Source organism: Salvelinus sp. IW2-2015, linkage group LG15, assembly GCF_002910315.2.
Source record: "Salvelinus sp. IW2-2015 linkage group LG15, ASM291031v2, whole genome shotgun sequence".
In the NCBI taxonomy this organism is placed as follows: Eukaryota; Metazoa; Chordata; class Actinopteri; order Salmoniformes; family Salmonidae; genus Salvelinus; species Salvelinus sp. IW2-2015.
In genome coordinates, this window is record NC_036855.1 from 58,027,104 (window position 1) to 58,034,307 (window position 7,204).

Consider the following 7,204-nt stretch of genomic DNA (forward strand, 5'->3'; position numbering starts at 1 on the left):
CCCCACTCCATCCTCACTTCTTTAACTATCCCTCTCTATGCCCCACACCCCCCTATGTCCTCGCCCCTCACCCCTCTAACTGTCCCTCCCTCTTCAACTGGCCCTGGAGACAGCTGGGCAAACACTGACCCGTATTGCCCCTTTATCCCCACAACCCCCAGATTCCCTGCTCGCTTCCCAGCCTCGCCCCTGGCTCCAGTCTCTACCTCGCCAGCCTAGCAACTGGGACAGTGGCCCACCCATGGCACCAGGGCTCTCTGTGGGACTATACACGTGAGACGCTGGAATTCTAAACACCCTAAGAGCTCTGGCAAACAGCAAAGGTCAGGCAGAGACACAGACACTGAAGCAGGGTCCAGAATCTGAATGTGTGTGAATCTGGCTGAAAATTCCATTCAGGCTACAGCCAGCGATAAGCAAAGATAGCAAGGGAGTGTGAGTTCTGCCACAGACAGTGAGAAGAAGATAGGAGGATGAGAAAAGACAAGCTGCCCTCTTTCCTCCTTTGTGGGAAGATGGGAAGATGAGGCGCTACATTGAGTAGGGTTAAGCGTGGTGTTCCTGCGGCTGTGTTTATCCAGTGGTGTGGAGAGCTCAGAGTATGGACGGCCTGCCACCTTGTCCTCTCCCCCAGGGCAAGGCAGAATGACACATTTTCATGACAACTACACATGTGCACACAGTGAAATAGGATTACTGGAATAAAAACACTCCCCCCTCTCCTCTCTCCCCCTCCCTCTTTCTCTCTCTCTCACTCTCTCTCTCCCTCTTTCTCCCTCTCTCTCACCCTCCCTCCCTCTCTCTCTCTCTCTCTCATTCTCATTCCTCCCCTATCATCATTTATGCTATTTTTGTCCGTACAAATTCCCCTACCTCTCTGCATCGCTCTCCTCCCAATCTAGCTGTATGTTCTCTTTGTCTGTACACATCCCTTTCTATTCCAGCATCTCTCCCTCTATCTTTCTCTCTAATGCTGATGAATGCACACATTATCCCTGTATAGAAATGAAAGACAGAAAAGAATAAGGAGGGCAAATGGTGAAGCGCTAATGATGTGCTGTACTATACCTGCAGTAGTCATTATCTAAAGTGGCAGTAGATAAAAGAGCTGAGGCTTGACCAAGATGTTACTTAGTCAAGTAGAGTTCCACAGAGCTTTGTTTCTGTCAGTGACTAACATGGTGCATGGCTTAAACTGGTACACATTTGAAGAGAGAAACTCTAACACACACACGCAAACACTAACACAGATACACACACACATTCACAAGCACCCCCCCCCCCCGCTCCATTCCCCAGTGGTTTCAGTAATTAACCCCGCGCAGTGCTTATACAGGCTTATATAGTCTGTGAAGTACACATTTACATACATAATACTCGGAGCTCTGCATCGGTTCCACCCAACAAAACTGTCCTGATGCCTGATGCTTGTCTTTTAAAGCATGAGCATTAAAGTGAGAGAATGGGGCTCAGAAACGCCTGCCGCGGCTACAGTGCTCTGGCAATGCAAACAGAAAACTGGCCAGTGTATAGGCTAGGCTAGCATAGTACAGACTAGCAGCCTGCCTGCCATCCCATCCTCTAATTGACAGCTATAGCAAGGATCATTAGCGCCATGACGAGTCTGAAGGAGACACGAAAGTGGCTTCATTCGAGACACTGACCTGTAGTCAGGCACCATGCAGCAGCAACGGACCGATCGACGACKACARCACAGCACCTGACAAACACAGGCCACTGCTAAATATAGACCTGCGAATTAGGGCTGCCTCTGTGTACATTTACTTCTATCTTAATTATAAGGCTCACACAGAGACGAGGGCAGTATAACCCCATATTGGGCAGGATCTGAAGCGGTCTAGGAGGTAATTTGAGAGAGACTTTTCAATCTCATTTTGACCATTTACATGGCACAGAACATGAAGGCACTGGTATAGTTTCTAATTAGCTAACACACAATGATACTTCTAAGGACTGGATAGCCATAAAAATGATAATTTCAATCAACCTTGAGGACAACATTTTACTTTTTCAACTAGCTATATAAAATAATAGAAAAATCCCATTTCCCCAAATATAGATTATTTTAATTAGACCAGGAGCCACCCAGCAGTACGATCAGATCAAATCTGTTGCTTCCCTCCAAGTCTCCCCTGTGCAACCAGCACACCATCACACAAACTGAGCCAATCGTTCAACCAAGCACAGCGGCTTTCACAACACAGCTGAGGGGTGGTGGTGATGGTGGTGGCCATGATCCTGCTCAAAAACAAAGCTGCTCCGTCAGGTGAAATAGGTCAGGTAGCCATTTTCTCCTGGGAGGGAGATAGACTCTCTCACACTGCCTCTCCTCTCCTCCACCGGTAGCCTAGCGAGTGTGTCAGTGTGTGAGCCGCTGCTCTGGGGTCTAATTAATGCAGCACACTGTGCACCCATATGGCTACATGTGATTAAACAGATCGAAAAGAGAAGAGAGCGAGTCAACCACATGGGTCCCCATCTCCCTCTCTCTGTCCATGCACCCTGGATTGCTGCGTCAGCTTGTTTTCTCTCTAACCTCTCTCTCTCTCTCTCTAAGATAGTGATTTGACCTTGACGCAGAGGAGTTTGATTAGACCCAGGGAAATCAATACTGAACATGTCCAACTCAGTCAAACACACAATGAATTATATATTTTGTCATGTCATTATGCCCAAGCTATTTTTCATCTCCAAGGCCAAAGCAAGGTAAATATGTATTTGTCTTTTCCTGTGGGGACAAAGGCTGCATGCGTCTCTCAGCCAGCTGAGCAGGCTGGGGGCTTCGTCTCTATCTCCCAGCTATTACTGGTGCCATGGCTGCTGGCTTTCTCTCTGTGTGCATGTGTTTGATTAGGGAGGGGCTCCCTGGGCTCACGGATGGGTGCTTTTGGAGATGTCATTTCTCTCATCCCACTCTGATCAAATTTAATCTAATTTTGATTTGATCCAAATGAACGCTCACCATTTCATGATGTGATGTGTAGATAAGACGCCAGTTTTTTACTCTGTCACCAAAGTGTTGTACAGAACCGCAAGCCTAAAACCCCAAACTAGCAAGCAGTGCTAGATATAGGAAGCACAGTGGGCTAGTGAAAAACTCCCTAGAAGGCCCAGAACCTAAGGAAGAAACTAGGAAGTAAATCTAGAGAGGAACCAGGCTCTGAAGGGGTGCCAGTCCTTTCTTGCTGTGCTGGCGTGGAGATTATACAAGATAATCATGGTCAAGATGTCAATTAGTTCTGATGAAACGCAAGCGAGGGTCCAAGATAATACTAACAAGTGGTTGTAGATGTGGTGTCAGATAGAGGGAGTAGACCTGTCAGATGGATTTTCATAGCTGAATCAGAGCGTCAGAGTTTAGAGACAGCAGGTGTGTGCTCTGTGAGAGCAGAGTCCGAAACAGGCAGGTCGGGGAACGGTAGCCACGTCCAGTGAAACGGGTCAGGGTTCCATAGCCTGCAGGCCAGACCAAACACGTAAATGTGAATACTGTGAGAGTGTGGTAGCATGACCGCAGAGTGACTGTTGGGCGACATAGGCATGGAAGTCATCCAGAGTCCAGCGTAGTCACCTAGCAGGAGCATGCGTCCCTAGGCTCAGGTCCTCGGAGAGAAGAGAGAGAGAAAGAGAGCGAGAGAGTGATAAGACTGGAGAGAGATGTTCTAGCAGGAGTGCATAACACTACTCACTAAACTCTGTAAACAATAGGGAACACCCTCGGACTAAAGACATGAGAAATATAGCCTCAAAACAGATATGAGACAGGAAACTGAACGACAGCACCCCTCGTTGCACACGCATTAAACTATGCAGGCATCAGAATTCACCCTAGGAAAGGCTGAGACACGAGGAGGCGGTTACGGATACACACTGAGTGGCCGGGATCTGTCGAGCGGATAGGAAGGGTCGCACAGTCAAAATGACTGTAAATCCTCTATGCTTAGTATGAGCCGTTCAGAATTTTCAACACACCGGAACAGGGGCCAAAACAGGTCAGATCATCTAACCAACACCCCTCACCTATTTGGGCAAAGGCCAGGGTCGCACCACACACACTAAAGAGAGTGGAATCATACTTCACCACACACAACGAACCGTACTAAACAGCCAGGACCCACTCTAAAACAGCTGAGGAGGACACGACTGAAAAGAGGCCAAGTATTGGTTTGCCCGAACTCTCAATTCGGACTGTGTTTCTGAGGAGGCCCGAGGGCACATAAGAACTCTGGATGGGGGGCCCTCAAACCCCCGAATCGCGGAGGAAGCATCAACGTCAGCTGGACTTCACCCCCACTCAAGTGGAGCACCTCCTGCCGAGGGAGCGGCATAGGGAAAGAGCACTAGTAAGGGCCATGGGAACTGCGCGCCGGCCTGTAAGTAAGGAGTTAGAAGGCAGAGTAATCAGTGCGAGAGAGGGGGTAAGCGAGACAGGGCAGGCAGTGAAAGGAAAAGGCGGTATTTCGATCAGCGCACGAATGCCTAGTACACCAGTCTTATCAGCTTGTGCGAGAGACAGCTTGGGTCCAGGGCAGTAACATCTCAAGAGACAAATGTTGGGGACGCGTCTCAGTGCCTGAATGAGGTATGAGATCTTTCCACATAAGACTTAATGTTGAGAGCGAGTCTGCGTTCCTCACCATGGGATTATGGCTAGACCATCCAGTACATACATGTACGCCTCTTCGTCTAGGAGAAAGCCCTCGCCCTCCGTTTGGTAGTTGCTCGTGAGTAAGAGACAGTAAGGAGAGGCATGCGGTCTCTCGTGAACGTGCATGATATGGTCGAGAGCGTGTAATAGCTGAAGTGTAGATGAGACAGACCCTAGCATTGCGAACACGCATCAGTCGTAGGCTAGTATACTTTATGGTAATAGCTTTGATTAGGCGTTGACGCAGTTAATAACCTGATATAGATCAGGCGGCTAAATCGCAGGAAGCCAAGGGTAGGATGACGTCCCTAGCACTTGCGATCTCATATATGATTCATGTAATTTTTGGTTGATAGTCGAAGATCTAGCAGCCGTGTGATATTAGTCACTAGAAAAGTGGGGTCAGGAACTGAGGTTTGAGGGTGCTTTGATCCGTGGTGTTAGGCCGGACAAAGGTACGACGACAACTAGTGCGTAGTTCCTGAATCTAGAAGGTGGACGAATGAGGAGCATTCGGCATCATTTGTTTCGCTGGGCATCATTCTTGGACAGGGCAAAGTTCAGATGTTTTTAATGTTATGAGGAGGCGACTAAAGAAGTAGCTGTTCAGTCTGGGAAAGATATGTCATCTGATGGATGTCTACGGTATTGGGCCCAAAACAGTAGATCCTAGGCGGGTTCCAGAAGGAAACTGGGCCCTGTGCAGCTGTTACTCCTTGTTTTGCGACTCATTGTATTAGTTTGGAGACGACTGGGTACACAATCATCTACCCCAAAATGTTTGGGCCATCCCAGTTACCAATATTAAAGGGCAATGCTACCAAATACTAAATTGGGTGTCTAAGGTAAACCTCTCTTGATTACTGGGGAAATAGCTGATGAAAAGAAAGTGAAACGCTCTTGAAATAAATCAATTTCTCTCAAACATATTTCATTCTGTACAATTTTTTCACTTATTCTTTAGACAATTAAAGTGGTTGATCCTAATGACCTGCTATAGATCATACGGGAGATTATTTTTACTAGATTAGCAAAAGATGGCAGGAATTGTGAAAAACTGGAGTATTAAATGTAATTGAAGCCCTAAAGATTGGTACTGTAAACTTCCGACTCAACTGTAATATAGTGAAAACAATTTAGTGGGTCCTAAAAGAGCCCCGAGAGAGAGGTTGCATTTAGGTCGGCAGACAAGCTCGCAGATCCCTCACCAGAGATCCAAAACTGATATCTTTTCACTGCCTACTTATCACTCTCACACACCTCTTCTCTCTCCACACCTCTCATACCTCTCTCTCATTACACATTCTCTCTCACACACCTCTCCTCACACATCACTCCTCATTACACTCTCTCTCTACACACTCTCTCTCACACACCTCTCTCTCACACACACTCTCTAATCCCACACATCTCTCTCTCTCATGTCCACTCACTTCTCTCTTCATACACTCTCTCACACACACTCACAATCTCTGACACACGTCCTCTTCACACACACTCTCTCTACAACCTTCTCATCACCACTAGATTTCGCCGTGATTCTCTCTCATACACTCTCTCTCACACACTCTCTCATCACACTCTCTCTACATACATTCACACACTCTCTCATCTCACACACACTCTCTCTCACACACACTCTCTTCACACACACTCTCTCTACACATCTTCACACCACTCACACCTCTCTCTCACACCACTCTCATACATCTCTCACACACTCTCTCACACAACGTCTCTCTCACACATCACACTCTCTCACACACTCTCGCTCAAACACACCTTACTAGTTACACACACACCAGATTCACATAACACACACAGCAACAGCTCACCTGTATGCAAGCACACACACACACTTAAACACATACACACACACACAGATACACACATACACGTACACACCACACAGATACATGTAACGCCACACAGATACATAACACTGCACACAGATACAACATCCACAGCACAGACACACATATACATGTCATCATCACAGGAGCTGCTTGAGGGAGAAGGCCATAATATGGCTGGAACGAGCAGATGGAATGGCATCAAACACTGGAAACCATGTATTTGTGTATTTTGAACCATTCACCAATTCGCTCCAGCATTACAACGAGCCATCCTCCCCAATGAAGGTGACAACAGCCTCCTGTGACTGCAACATATACACAGTACATGTTGTGGTGTGTGTATGTGTGTGTGTGTGTGTGTGCTGCATGGACAAGTTAATCTCATACCTCATATCTCTAGTTGAAAACAATGCGTAGTTCAAGGTTATATCAAATGCACTAAGATCATGTTATTCATAGTCTGTTTTGATCTCATGCATCGGGGAGCGAGGCAGAGTCGGGTGCTCAGATTACAGGGGCATTCACATGCATTTCATACTGTACTATCCCAGGGGGGCCCCTGAGCCAGCCATACTGAAACAGGACTGTTAATGTCATTACGGGAAGCGTGGCAGTGTGAGACTGCAATGTGGGGAGTAGGGAAACATACAATGTACATTCACACAAATAGCGAGACAAC